The sequence below is a fragment of the Zootermopsis nevadensis genome, unplaced genomic scaffold (genome assembly GCF_977971745.1).
Source record: "Zootermopsis nevadensis isolate Lab colony 2312 unplaced genomic scaffold, Znev_1.0 Znev_ptg000003l, whole genome shotgun sequence".
NCBI classification, from domain to species: domain Eukaryota; kingdom Metazoa; phylum Arthropoda; class Insecta; order Blattodea; family Termopsidae; genus Zootermopsis; species Zootermopsis nevadensis.
Genome location: NW_028259135.1, coordinates 14641926 through 14656691, shown reverse-complemented (window position 1 = coordinate 14656691; position 14766 = coordinate 14641926). Strand labels below are relative to the sequence as shown.

The following is a 14766-nucleotide window of genomic DNA, read 5'->3' as shown; positions in this document are numbered from 1 at the left end:
GACACACAATGTGTTGTGTTTAGGGCGTAACATAGATTTGATTTCATTCCATCAGCTACATACCATGCATGCATAGTCACAAGAAATGGAGCAGGCCCGTTAATCAATTTTCTCTTATAGAAGAAAGGTGTGTAAAAAAAGAATGGAAAGTATCGACTTTGATTTTCCTGAAAGAAAATTTTAATTTGTAAGATCTGAGGTTTTCGCAGCGGTGAGTATGAAGATTTATGTCTTCTGGGTTGTTGCGCTGTGTAGTCTGGTCGATGTTAACCAACGTTTCGGAGGTCATACTGCCTCCATCATCAGGGCGATGAAGATTTCTGTCTTCTGGGTTGTTGCGCTGTGTAGTCTGGTAGATGTTTACCAACGTTTCGGAGGTCATACTGCCTCCGTCATCAGGGCGATGAGTATGAAGATTTCTGTCTTCTGGGTTGTTGCGCTGTGTAGTCTGGTCGATGTTTACCAACGTTTCAAAGGTCATACTGCCTCCATCATCAGGGCGATGAGTATGAAGATTTCTGTCTTATGGGTTGTTGCGCTGTGTAGTCTGATAGATGTTTACCAACGTTTCAGAGGTCATACTGAGGTCATTATTTCTTATACAACTTCGCGGTACACGTAAAACCTTGTGGCGCACACCAGCAGCGGAACACTAGAATAGGATACAGATAGCGACATAGGACCGCAATTATAAAAAAAAAATTGTAGGAAGGAATAGTTTGTGGGTTTGTGCTTTGAGTATAAATAGAATCATACATGAGCATAACTTATATCTACCGGAAAGGAGATAAATAACATATGTGACCTTAACGGTGTGATAAAAGCATCTTAATCTTGCAAACAGTGTCGTAATATTTTTCATTCTTTGCACCTCTCGCGTGCGGTATATGGATAGGTCTATTACAGAATACGGGCGATTATCTACATTTTAAACAAATAAAACTGCAATGTACATTACTCTAATGAAAATGTTATGGTAAGGCGCGTGGATTTTCAAATGCCCGCAAACTTTCAAAATATAGTTTACGTAGACTCTATTACAAAACAACATTTTTTTCAGATGATATCTGTCTTCTGGGTTGTTGCGCCGTGTAGTCTGGTAGACGTTTACCGACGTTTCAGAGGTCTTTGCTGCCCCCGTCATCAGGGCGATGGGTGCCACAGTACACGGCGCAACAACCCAGAAGACAGCCATCTTCAGACTCACCGCCGTGAAAACCTCAAATCCTACAACATATTTTACTGTTTGCAGAAAGAAATGGCCGATTAAAGGAATAATGTAGACAGAAAGAAAGGTAGATATAGAGAGAGAGAAAAAAAAATAGAAACAAAGGAAAGAGAAAAATAATATGGTAGACTGAAAGGAAGAAAATCTTTGGAGAATTTTTCTCAGTGTGACTCCCGAGGGTGGCTGTGGCACACGCTGTATACCAGTATCATCAATTACAGATTAAGCAGAGGTTGCGAGCATGGCTCTGAAAAGCAACAGCTCTCTCGGAAGCAAGTGCAGGAAACTTTTATTATCCTGCCACATGTTAAGTAACACTTCACTCTTGGTTTCTGCAATATAAATAAGAGCCTGCAGACATAACGACGTTTTCTGAACCTCGCGGTGTCTCCGCTGCTACGAATATGCGCTCCGTTTTATATAAATTTTGCCATTCCTGCTCTTGGAGCGAGATATTGCAGGGGAGAAGAAACCCCCACACTTTCAAAACCAGGAGATCATCTGTAGAACCGAGAGAGACACCATGCTAATAAATCACACTAATTTTACTTCCGCCCCTAAAAGAGAGGGGAACAGAATGTATTCATCCCTGTGTTCCATCTAGTAGCCTTAAACCTGATTCACAGTCTGCCACGCGAAAACCAGGTTGATTTTATTTCTTCGCAAAAACTTATTTTAATATAATTCACCCAACACATGCGTAGTCTGCATAGTAATGGCACAAAGTTAGGAAATGTACGCATGGCGTAATAATTCACTTCACACTCTAGCCTCTTTACTGCCAGGAAAATATTCCCCGGTATCCATTGGACGGGAAGATGGGACTGGATGCGTCGAAGAAAGAGATTTCTGTCCCTGCCGTGAATCGAACCCCAGCCATCCAGCCAGTTAATTATTATGCGTGCCCCGACACTCCTCACTTTTTCTACATGGAGCTTCCAATAAGATTTAATTCGTCAGGCAGATCCTCACAGATGAAGACATTAAGGATCATCTCTTGGAGTCCTGGTACTAGCGAAGTCCTCAATTTAATTCACTGTGAATTAAAGGACATTCAACGCGCCTCGGGTGTGATAAATCAATATTGAACTACGTAACTATTTCTATTATGCTATGTTTCTCTTCTGTTTCGTTCTCTTTTTGTTCATTCCTCTGCTTCCAGATCATCTCTCCATGTCTGCCTTTTTTTGTTTTTTGTTTTTTGTTTTATGAATCAAAAGCTAGCAGACGCAACGGCGCACAACATGCATGTACTACCACGCCGGTTTCTTCACCAACACTCCAGAGCACGTACGGATACAACGAAACGAGAAACACAACACGAAATAGAACAAAGAACACCAAAATTTCGTATTACCCTATTTTCTATGCGCGCTCGATACGTGCAGGTTTTCTTTCGAATTCAAATTCGCCCAAGTTTTCTTCATTTGTTCGGAAAAGAAGAGAGGTTATTGTTACATGTTATGAACAATTTACCGTACAATGGAACGGGTTCGGTTTAAAGGATCTTCATCTTACTTTCCATTATAAAAGAAGACAGGTTTGTGGCACAATCATGTTTGCGTGTATGTGTTCTATCTGTTTAATGAGTTCTAAACTAGTTGATGGATTTTCATGAAACTTAGTATGAGAGTCATGACGCTGGAAGACACATTTCTTTCATACGTTTTACATCATCATATACAATGCGTTCACTAATAAAGTTTAACGCAAATGTAACTTCCCGGCTGGAACTGCATGACTTAGCGCCTAGCACCACAACATTTTCCCGATCCGAGTGATTATGCGGATAGTTCAGTTATGAAATTGAATCTCGGTTTTACTTCGTCTCCACGTTGTACGCGAAATTTTTAAAAACACAAGAAAGTCGCCAGTACTTGTAAGTATGCCTATAAACAATCTTTATCCTTTTTTACGTGTTTGGCTGCAATTATAAATGAATTATTACATCCTAAAAGAAAAGAAAATGGATTTCATGCTGTCTTTATGTAACTATTTTGCATTATACAAAAAAATTCAATAGTTTTTAATTCATATTCATATTAATATATTTTATTTTGACACAAAAATTATTTATATTCTAAGTAGTCTTGCAGGGACGGTATTGCGTGTAGAAATTTCCAATGATAAGACATCGAAGGAAAGTTTCGTAAAAAAATTAGTTAGTTGGTCCAAAATTGATCGGGGGAGAGACAAAAGGACATTATGTTACCATAAGCTGTATTTATTTATAAAATAAGGAAATTTAAGTTAAAAGTAAAATACATATGAAGCCACACTCGGCGACAATAATTATGGGCAAGTGTGCCTAACTTTAAGTTGAAAGACGGTTCTAGTATGTGACTGAACATATTACAATTACTTCTGTAATCATGACAACAGTTTAAAATCCAAAATATGATACGTTTATTATATGAAAAATCAAAAATTAAACATAGGAAAAGGACAGAAGACGGCCACAAATGACGCTTGTAACATTTCTGACGTAATAACGTGATATTTCGATAGAAATTACCATGGAAACTGGAGAGAAATCTTGCAGCACTTTCCTGATAATACAGGTTTCTGAATTAAACTTGGTTTACAGAACCCTAATATCCAATAGTAATTTAGTATCGTATTCTTAGGATTTGAAACAAAACATCGCCATTCTTTAACGAAGCAGAGGATACAAATGAATGAATAAATAAATAACAGTTTATATTGCTGCATTCACAAATGAACTTCCCCCGCAGTCAGATGAAATGATGTTTGTTAAGTATGCTTTGGGGATGCTCGCGGCAAGCCAGCGAGATACTGCTTGTGTTCAGTTTAATCTCTCTCCCACGAAATTCTGTGGAACCCTAAAAGTCGCTGAATACAGAAGGTCTCATGCCCTACAGCCTTTCAAAAAGTTTCCGTAAATTCTGCAAGATTATACTAAAACGAATTTAATCCACCCGAGAGGGCTTCTTATGCTTTCTGATATACGACGTACAGTAAGTATAAGACAAAAGCGTTAATGTAATCTTTAAACAAGGAGTTCGGAGCAGAAATCTATTTTCACAGATTTAGACTCACAAATTCTGTGTCATTAATATTATAGTCAGATAATATAAATTTATAATTCAGCAATGAAATGCAGCTCATTGTCCTAGATTCACTTACATGTTGTCATAGGTTGAATCCAAATCGGATCATATTTTTATTATGGATATAACTCTAAAGAAGAACTTATTACCGTGTTCAGTTTGTCAGGTATGGGGTCAGAGTTTGTCAGTTTGCCTCCAATATCAGTCATCGCCTTGATGATGGAGACAGTAATTACCTCTGAAACGTCATCAGTTTTATACCAGACTATACAGCGCAAAATTCCGGGAGAATGTTATACCCGCCTCCGTGATAACCTCAACGTTCGCCTATTTTTATGAAGCCTGACACGTGATACTTATAGAAAATAATAACACGTATTTCATTGTTTCACATCATTTTGACTTAAAAATCTAATTGAACTTTTAAGTATTTTAAAATCGTAATAAAATCTGATGAAATGTTTTAAACGACACTTATATTATATGAGTTCTGCTATGTGTAAGTTTTACTCCTTTGATTAATTTCATGGGTCTTCCAGTTGTAACACCGCTTCGAAATGCCAAAAACGAATGGTTCTATAATAGATATAACTTAGTGCCTTGGAACATTGTCACAGCGAACGAGTTACCAGTCTCAGCATATTGTAATGGATTGAATTTCTAATCTACGCGGAAACTTAACATATATCATGGCTAGAGAGACAGTTCTCGTTAAAATGAAGATTGTTGTTCCCTACCGTTCTATCGCCGCCATATCTTGCGTCCACTACACTGAGGTTAACAGCAAAATTTGCAGAGAGAGATTCCACTTGTTACCTGGAAACAGACAGAAGACAAACATTACAGAAGACATGGTCCGATCAAAATTATTCTGTAGAAATGGAAATTGTTTATTTCCCTGTATCGAAATACATACGGAATCACATTTTTCCCAGTCAATATACTGGCTAATTTTCAATCATTCCTAGGCGCTCAATTTGATAATCTTTAATGTTTGTATACATAAACGCTTAATTTATTATTATACTTATATATTATTTAAATCTTGTCCGTCTAATCACAATAAAGTCTTATTAAATATTAAAATATTACAATAATTAACATTTAAACATTTAAACATTTAAAATATTAAATGATGTTCTTTATCGAAATATTCGATTTACATTAGACCATCATTTTTTCACGACATGTTTCAGTTCCTAAAAGAACTATCTTCAGGTGTATATAATTATATAAAGATTCAAATCAATAATAACTTAAATACAATTTATATATATTATTAGTGTACATTTTTATTTTAAATATTTAAATGTTAATTATTGTAATATTTTAATATTTAATAAGACGTTATTGTGATTAGACGGACAAGATTTAAATAATATATATTTATTATATCACAATATGACGCAACTTTACCATCTCATTATTGTACTTAATTAAGCACAACGCCATGAAGACGTATGGTGTAGGTAACATCGTTAGCTTCATATTACGGTTGCTTTACCATCTGGGAAGAAGTCCTCGATAGCTATTGGATAGAAGGCTGCGTGGACCCCAGAACCGGTCTGGACTTGGTAATAAAAGAGAACTTCTGTCCATGCTGAGAATCGAACCTTCTTAGTCTCTATATTATTATAAACTATTTTCAATTTCTTTTATATATGTGAAATGTACATACGATAAATTAGTCAATGCTGGGCAATAACTCTAAGAAAAGAAATCTCTGCTGCTTCTTTTGTTAAAAGCTAAATATTTTACAAAATAGAAAGTAATGACTGTCAGCTGCAATATTGACCTCTGCGTGATAAATGGGAATTCGAATCTTGCAGCGCGAGCTGACGGCCATAAATAACAACACTACAATGGAGATTCTTCTGAACATGAGAATGATAATGCTACCAGCTGTTATTAGTATCTGGAAGTATATCTGAGCCATTTGTAAGAAAGTAATGTTCAGACCAAACAAAAATTATGACGGCTGCTGCATAAGACTGGTTCCAGACTTAAGAGATTTGCTCTAAAATTGCAGCAATATAGGAGACACGTGTCAGATTGATGAGTTCGTGAAGTTTAACACGTCAGCAAAGACTGTATGGACGACGTTTTTGCAATGTCCTTGGACTCTTATTACAAAATCCGAAACTAAACTCAGAACGCCAGAATGTATTCTGCTGTATCATCTAACAACACGAGGAATATCACCTCATCATGCAGTGGGAATTATAAATATTTGAACGGTCGTATCTTGGAAGAGAATTAAAATCATGCCACAGTTTGACGTGGTAGTCTTAAAGCTAATGCAAAATAGCTTTATTTAAAGATGGCGTTTCATATGGTAAAAGCTGTTTTTCATAGATTCCTATATTGAGCTACATTAACTGCAGAAATGAGCAACTTAGATAAAGCAGTAAACACTTCTGACTTATTTCGGGAAGTTCCCGGTTCAAACCTCGCTTTAGACACCAACTATGCTAACTATGATTCTTGTTCTCAACAGCACCACTAATTTTGTTTGTGTGCTAGCTGAAGTTGGGTGTTATGTCTCATGTATAAATTTTAATTTTAATTATTTAAGGCTTGAAGCGCTATCGTAGACATCTGACAAGGGGTGGTCCTCCAGGTTAGTAGTTGGGCGACTGGTAAAACGTCTTCAATATAAAAAAACAAATCATGTTAAGAAATGTTACACAGGTCTTCTGATTTTTGGCTGTTGTGAACACTGTAATGAATATTTTGGTTTCATAAAAACTATGATATTTCTTCACCAGCTGAGAGACTGCTATCTTCTCAAGAGGTACTCAGTTTCATAAAGTTATGCAAGTAGTTACAGTTATTGTCTTCGTTGATTTGTTATTAACACGCTAAAAGTACTTTACGTAATAATTTCTAACATTTTCTTCTTCGAGGAAAGTTTGTTTAAACTTTATTTGATACATTTTATATCAGTCGTCTTCTAATAATGCGAGATATTACAAAACAATGTTAAACACTGTTTCTACAAGGGGGGCGTGAAGTTCGAAGTTAAAGACTGTGGTAACAAACCCCCATGCCATTTAACCTCAGCGCTATGGTGGATCCTACTGAAGTAAAATAGGTTAGACAGACCGAATGTATTTTCATTTAGGCCGCCGTTCAGCATTGCCACATTGCGTCGAATTCCATACAACTGACGATTCCATTGATTACTAAAACAGTCGAAATTAGGTGTCATACACGTGTTGTAATGCTTGTTACACATCTAAACATGCATACTGTTGATTTTAAAGTAATTAAGTGTAAGGAGGGCCCGTGAAAGGTTCAGTTATAGTTACAAACAGCATTTGGTAGTTAAAGGTAGTTAAATCTAAAGAATACACAGCACAGAAGTAAATATTGATATCCGGTATCTGGTTTCGGGGTAGCAGGTCTACTGTAACACGATCATAGTCGCTTAAACATTACGACGTTTGGTCTGTAAATTGTCTTCGTTTATTTTAAAAGAACGCCCTTCCAAAAAAAAAGCTTACAGAAATTGAATGCGACAGGGGATAAATTCAGAGTTAAAATTAATCACATTTAATCGTTCAGTATGCTTCAATGGTTTTCATTAATAAATTATACGTCTGTTACGCAGACAGGAAGATTAAATATTTTAACCAAGTAAGAGATTAGAAAATTTGAACAAATCTGAATAGAACATGTTTGAAGAACGGAAGATGAAACGATGAGATACAAATACTAAAATATATGTTGTGGCAGAAAAGCATGTTTTTCAAATAACAATAACTCAGCTGATTTTCAAGTTAAAAAATTTTAATTACACAGAAAGAAAGGTTCTACAATGCAGTTTTTGTTGAACATTTTTGAATTACAATCTTTTGGATGCGACCCTCGTCAAGAAACACTGGAAAATAAAAAAATAACAAAGAACGTTAAGAGAATGTCTGGCGAATATTAAGTTTTCTAAAATTTTCTTTAGTATGAGACCAGTTTTAGTCTCCATGGTCTATTTAATGTCGATCTAAATTGTATGCGTTATATTAATTTCATATAATAGAACGAGGTTGAATGGTACATCAGACACAGTTTAGATAGAGGTAATAATGGCTTCTTTTAAAATAATCTCTCACTATTTTCCTTGAGATTTTTATAAAAAAAAGGTACATCCCCAGTTAGTCGGTCTCTGAACAGAGACTCAAACTCGTAACTCCTAAATACAAAGCCGAAGTGCTAAATATTCAGTCACGATTTTCCAGCCTTCACGTTAGCACAACCTTGGTCTTTATTTAAGGCTTCAACCTCAATCGGCACTTTGTTGGACTCAGAACAAAGAATCTAAAATTCAGGTCCACGTGCTGTAATATAGTCCTCTCTAATTGTCTAGATTATTCTGATATTATCACATTGACTGGTGAATGTAAGAAAATTACGTCGTGAATTTCCAACAGAATAACGTAACGGAAATTAATTTCGATATTATCTGCGATTTAACAGCTGTGTCATTTCATCCAGGATCTTATTTCTTGCCACTGTTACAGAAAATCTATAAGTTAATACAATTAGTGATAACGGATTCAATTTTTAAATGTCGCTACGAAAGATATTTAAAAAAGTAATAAACAGTTGTTTCAAAGCTGATCCCATACCCTTGTACGGTGGAGGCATCCGACGATAGGTCGGGTCCTTACTACTGCAAGCAGACAGCTGCCCCTGTTTCTAAAATAACATCCTGAAGAGATCAGCTTTTAAATCAGTAAAAAAATAAAGGAGTACAACGATAAGAACATTACGAAGACCATTTAACTCTAACGATAACCCCCTTGCTTCTGTAATGCATACAATCCTTAAAAAAAACTGTTTAAGTTATATTCAGATGTCTGGTGTGTTCCTAAAAATAATTATGATTTGAAATGTTTAAAAAAATATAGTTTAAGTTCGAATAAGTAACTTATGGTGGATGAGAATAGAAAAATATCGCATGCATTAAAAGTAATCCTTAAATTTTGGTAATAATAACAACAATAAATTTAGTGAAGAACTCGCGAAGCTTACGATTATTAACATAAATTTGTCTTTAAACCCTACAGACAGATCAAAGCAAAACGTTACTTCATATTTAAAGACTTCATGGTCTGCCTTTGTGTTTAAGTACAGTTAGCAGGCCTACATAGTTTAAGTTCCTATGGGTATGAGTAGTAAAATCAAAGTTTCTCACTGTCTTAATATTCACAAATTTTAAACACGTTATTAACAAAAATTCTACACAGAGTTATTAGCGAGAGGATTATTTAAATTTAATACTATAAATTATGAGCTTTTCCTGATTTTCTCTTAACCAAAATAATTTTCCATTACTGAGCTTGGTCTGTAAGGACTATAAACTTATTGTAAACTGTGTAGTTCTAACGCTGTAAGAAAATTATCCGGTACCGTCAACAGACGACTTCATCGTGTGGATAAAATACGACGATTTGGAGGCTTTAGACAACATCTTCACGCTCAAGTAAAAATAAAAAGTCTATTCTGTGGAGACCGTCAGATAAAGCCAGCCCTTATCACCAGACTCTGAGGTAGTCGAGGGGGTGTATTCGTATGTAAACACAAAAGGGAGATAAGCAACACGAAATTAAACATAAACAGTGGCGTATCGAAACAAGATTTTTGAAAAGAAAAGCAAAAGTTAAAAAGGTATAAATTTGTGTTGAAATTTTTTTCACATGTAAGCTTAGAGTAAATTACAAAAATTCTTTTTACTTCTGTACATAGAATCGACATTAAATTTCTACATTATTAAAATAGATCTTAAATAAACAGGATACGATGTAGACTAGGTTATTCTAGCTCATAATGCGGACCATAGGCGGAATGCTGTGAAGAAAGTATAAATTTTCGGGATGCCATGAAAGGCAGAAATTTTTTTAATCATCGAGTAATTATCAGCTTTTAAATAAGGGCCCTGCTTCATGCAAACAGTTTTACAGAACTAAACATGTGCTTTAGATTCTAGTCGAGTGAACAACCTTTGAAATGACCAGCAATCTCTCATTTAGGCTAAATGTCAGAGGTGTCAGCCTTATTACTTGTTTGTCTCTTAGATTATCATGACGAAGCCTTTTCAAGTGCATTCGTTATACAGTGTGGTCGAAAACTTATGCAACCCATATCAAAATATTTATCGATAGTTAAAATTCAATAAAATTCGATCGGATTAATAAACACACAATATCTCAGTGACTACACAAGAGCCCACCAAGGTCACATGATGTTTTAGCCAGCTCGTGTCAGTGCGTCAGGTGTCATGAATGGGTTGCGTGACGTTTTGACCCCTCTGTAAAAGATCAAACGATAGGATCATTTTGAAACACAGATTCAGAAGGTTGTGAAAGAAACCGGTCGTGGTCTATTTTAAATTGCAACTCCACATTTACCTGGATGGATTACGAAAATTACATCAGTCCCAAAAATCCAGCCTTCAGTCCTGAATCCAACGTTACAAATACAAAGCATGGAATCTAACCACACAAATGATAGATTGTGAAGAATTTTGGGCTGAATCCGCGACTGTTATGACATTTTTAAATAATGCTTTCTTTCTTCACTGGAATAAGACAGGTGATAAATTTTTTTCGAGTCTGTCTGTGTTCGAGCTACCAACTTCAACATCGTCATTTGTTTACAGCGTTATAAATAGCGAACACCATGGTAAGATTAGAACGTTATGGACGCGAACAGCGGTTTTAAAACAAAGAAATGCCGAAAAACGTGTTATCTGTTTGTTACTTGATAAGACTGTATACATATCACATTTTTACAGCGCGCTAACAGCTTTGTTTAAACGCCTTTTTGTTAGCCGTTCCATCTGCCATTCAGAAGACAAGGTAAAAATGTCTTAAGGAATTGTCAATTTGGGCGGTACAGGCCTATTAGAGAAACGGATCCATACAGTGTTAAGCAGATTCACGAAACTGTCTCTCAGTACGATTTCAGAACAATTTCACATTTATTTACGTACACTTAGTGTACGTAACAAAAGAAAAAGGGGAAAATAAGAAGAAGTCATATCATTTCTTGTACTTAGAAAGGAGCACAAATCACAAACACACCGGAAAGATATTTAACAAAGTTTCTGCTAAGCTACTCTACTCTTTCAATAAAATATTCTCGGGCAATCAGCCGCGTTAGCTGGTTACCGTATTAAACCTGTGTAACACAGGCGACTTCCGAGGATCCAGTCACATCAGAACCCTGAAGATAGGGATAGAGTTTGTTCCCGAAACGTCGGTTTACTGTGGTAACCAGCTAACGACGCTGATTGCCCGAGAAGATTTTATTGATTGTACTCGCCGCGAAAGTCTCAAATCCTATACTCTACTCTTTAATTGTCATAATTTCAAGTTCTTTGTACACGAACTAAGTCACAAGTCACCAATGGATTTTTAGCTCAGGAAGGATGCAGATAGAAAGAAGAAGTCGTGGCCTACTTTGAGATGTCAGACAGGACCTGAGGAACTGAGTAAAACAAAGAATCGCCTGTTTGCGGGCCCGCATTTAAACCTGCAACCTCCTTGATATGAAACAGGAGTTCTAACCACTCGACTGTGACGTTCGATAAATGAGTTCAAAGTACACCTACTTGGAGAGGAATAAGTTGATAGACAATGAATTAATTGGTGAAAAATTAATTTATTCATTTAAATAATAATATAAATGGTCCGTCCACACAACTATTTTTGTTAATTATACCACAACATGTTTCGATCTTAATAGGAACATATGCAGGTAGTTACGTGTGTGATACACAAAATAGGATTCCTAAAATGAAGATAAATTTATTAAAGTTCTAATATTTTGTGACACAATCTATAGTGTACTATTATTGTAATTCTTTTGTTTCTTAGAAATATTCGTCCTTCAAAAATGTGAAAAACAATATTACTGCGATCTATTGCCATATTGGAGAACTGTGGATTCTTAAAACATCTGACAAAGAAAGGTTATAAATCTACAAATTCAAAATAACGTGTCAATGTTTACAAAGTTGTTAATGCAAATGTCCGTAACGTACAGAGCAGTAAGCATACAATCGAAATGTTAAGCAAGTGTTTTGGCCTCCAAAATTTCTGCCGATGTTCTTAGTTTGTCTATATGTAGACCCTGTAACAACACATGGAATAATATGCAACCTTTCATGGTGAATTTTCCGTGCACTTACATAAATGGTAGCGATAAATAGCCTACTAATATTGTCCGTGCTACGTCATTCTGCTGCGAGATAAAGAGACTAAAACCCATGAAACATACGTCAGAATGACGCAGGAATATACAGCGCGTACATATTAAAAGTAGTTGTGTAACGTTACATATGAGGCGAGATGAAAGACAGATAGCGAAGTGCGTCAGGACAATTTGTTTCGCTGTTTCTTTTTCGTAACTTGACTTTATTCTTGCGATGGGGTGAGACGCTCTGTGTAACTGTGGCCGCTGTCCATCCCCCACACAAAACATGAATGAATATGGAACAACAGTGGAATAGTAGTGACAGGGGAAAGAACCAAAGGACGTGAAGATGAAACCTGTCAGAGTGCCACTTTGTCGGCAACAAATCTCATATGGATTTACCTGGGCGGAAACCCGGGCTTCGGCGGTGAGAAACTGGTAACTAACTGTCTGAGCTATGGCATGATCGAAGCTCGATACATTTTCAGATAAATCGTATAAAACGTAGGTACTTCATGTGTAGGAAAGTCGTCTCTAAGCGTACTTTTCAAGTGTTGGGGCGATGAGTTCTAACAACTGAGGAAGAAAGCACTTCTGAAAAGTCGGTAAACTACCAGACTACACGGCGCAACAACCCAGAAGACAGAAATCTTCATACTCATCGCCCTGATGACGGAAGCAGTATGACCTCCGAAACGTTGGTTAACATCGACCAGACTACACAGCGCAACAACCCAGAAGACGGAAATCTTCAGACTCTGATGACGGAGGCAGTATGACCTCTGAAACGTTGGTTAACATCGACCAGACTACACGGCGCAACGACCCAGAAGGCAGAAATCTTCATACTCATCGCACTGATGACGGAGGCAGTATGACCTCCGAAACGTTGGTTAACATCGACCAGACTACACAGCGCAACAACCCAGAAGACGGAAATCTTCATACTCATCGCCCTGATGACGGAGGCAGTATGACCTCTGAAACGTTGGTTAACATCAACCAGACTACACAGCGCAACAACCCAGAAGACAGAAATCTTCATACTCATCGCCCTCATGACGGAGGCAGTATGACCTCCGAAACGTTGGTTAACATCAACCAGACTACACAGCGCAACAACCCAGAAGACAGAAATCTTCATACTCATCGCCCTGATGACGGAGGCAGTATGACCTCTGAAACGTTGGTTAACATCAACCAGACTACACAGCGCAACAACCCAGAAGACAGAAATCTTCATACTCATCGCCCTGATGATGGAGGCAGCATGACCTCTGAAACGTTGGTAAACATCAACCAGATTACACAGCGCAACAACCCAGAAGACAGAAATCTTCATACTCATCGCCCTGATGACGGAAGCAGTATGACCTCCGAAACGTTGGTTAACATCGACCAGACTACACAGCGCAACAACCCAGAAGACGGAAATCTTCAGACTCTGATGACGGAGGCAGTATGACCTCTGAAACGTTGGTTAACATCGACCAGACTACACGGCGCAACGACCCAGAAGGCAGAAATCTTCATACTCATCGCACTGATGACGGAGGCAGTATGACCTCCGAAACGTTGGTTAACATCGACCAGACTACACAGCGCAACAACCCAGAAGACGGAAATCTTCATACTCATCGCCCTGATGACGGAGGCAGTATGACCTCTGAAACGTTGGTTAACATCAACCAGACTACACAGCGCAACAACCCAGAAGACAGAAATCTTCATACTCATCGCCCTCATGACGGAGGCAGTATGACCTCCGAAACGTTGGTTAACATCAACCAGACTACACAGCGCAACAACCCAGAAGACAGAAATCTTCATACTCATCGCCCTGATGATGGAGGCAGCATGACCTCTGAAACGTTGGTAAACATCAACCAGATTACACAGCGCAACAACCCAGAAGACAGAAATCTTCATACTCATCGCCCTGATGACGGAAGCAGTATGACCTCCGAAACGTTGGTTAACATCGACCAGACTACACAGCGCAACAACCCAGAAGACGGAAATCTTCAGACTCTGATGACGGAGGCAGTATGACCTCTGAAACGTTGGTTAACATCGACCAGACTACACGGCGCAACGACCCAGAAGGCAGAAATCTTCATACTCATCGCACTGATGACGGAGGCAGTATGACCTCCGAAACGTTGGTTAACATCGACCAGACTACACGGCGCAACGACCCAGAAGGCAGCAATTTTCGGCTTTATCAGGTGTATTCTTCACCCAGTATTATTAGGGTAGCCAAATCAATAA

General features: G+C 37.5%; 1 protein-coding gene across 2 annotated transcripts in view; it reads right to left on the bottom strand.

Annotated features, from left to right (window-relative positions):
- ckn (CRK like proto-oncogene, adaptor protein) overlaps positions 1-14766 on the bottom strand; it is a 246261-nt gene that overhangs the window by 216913 nt on the left and 14582 nt on the right. Inside the window, exon 2 of one of the 2 annotated variants that reach the window (XM_087342642.1) lies at positions 5037-5115. The exons of the other annotated variant lie outside the window; for it this stretch is intronic. The gene's annotated coding sequence lies outside the window, so the exon portion shown is untranslated. The remainder of the gene's footprint in view (positions 1-5036; positions 5116-14766) is intronic. 2 annotated transcript variants of the gene reach the window in all.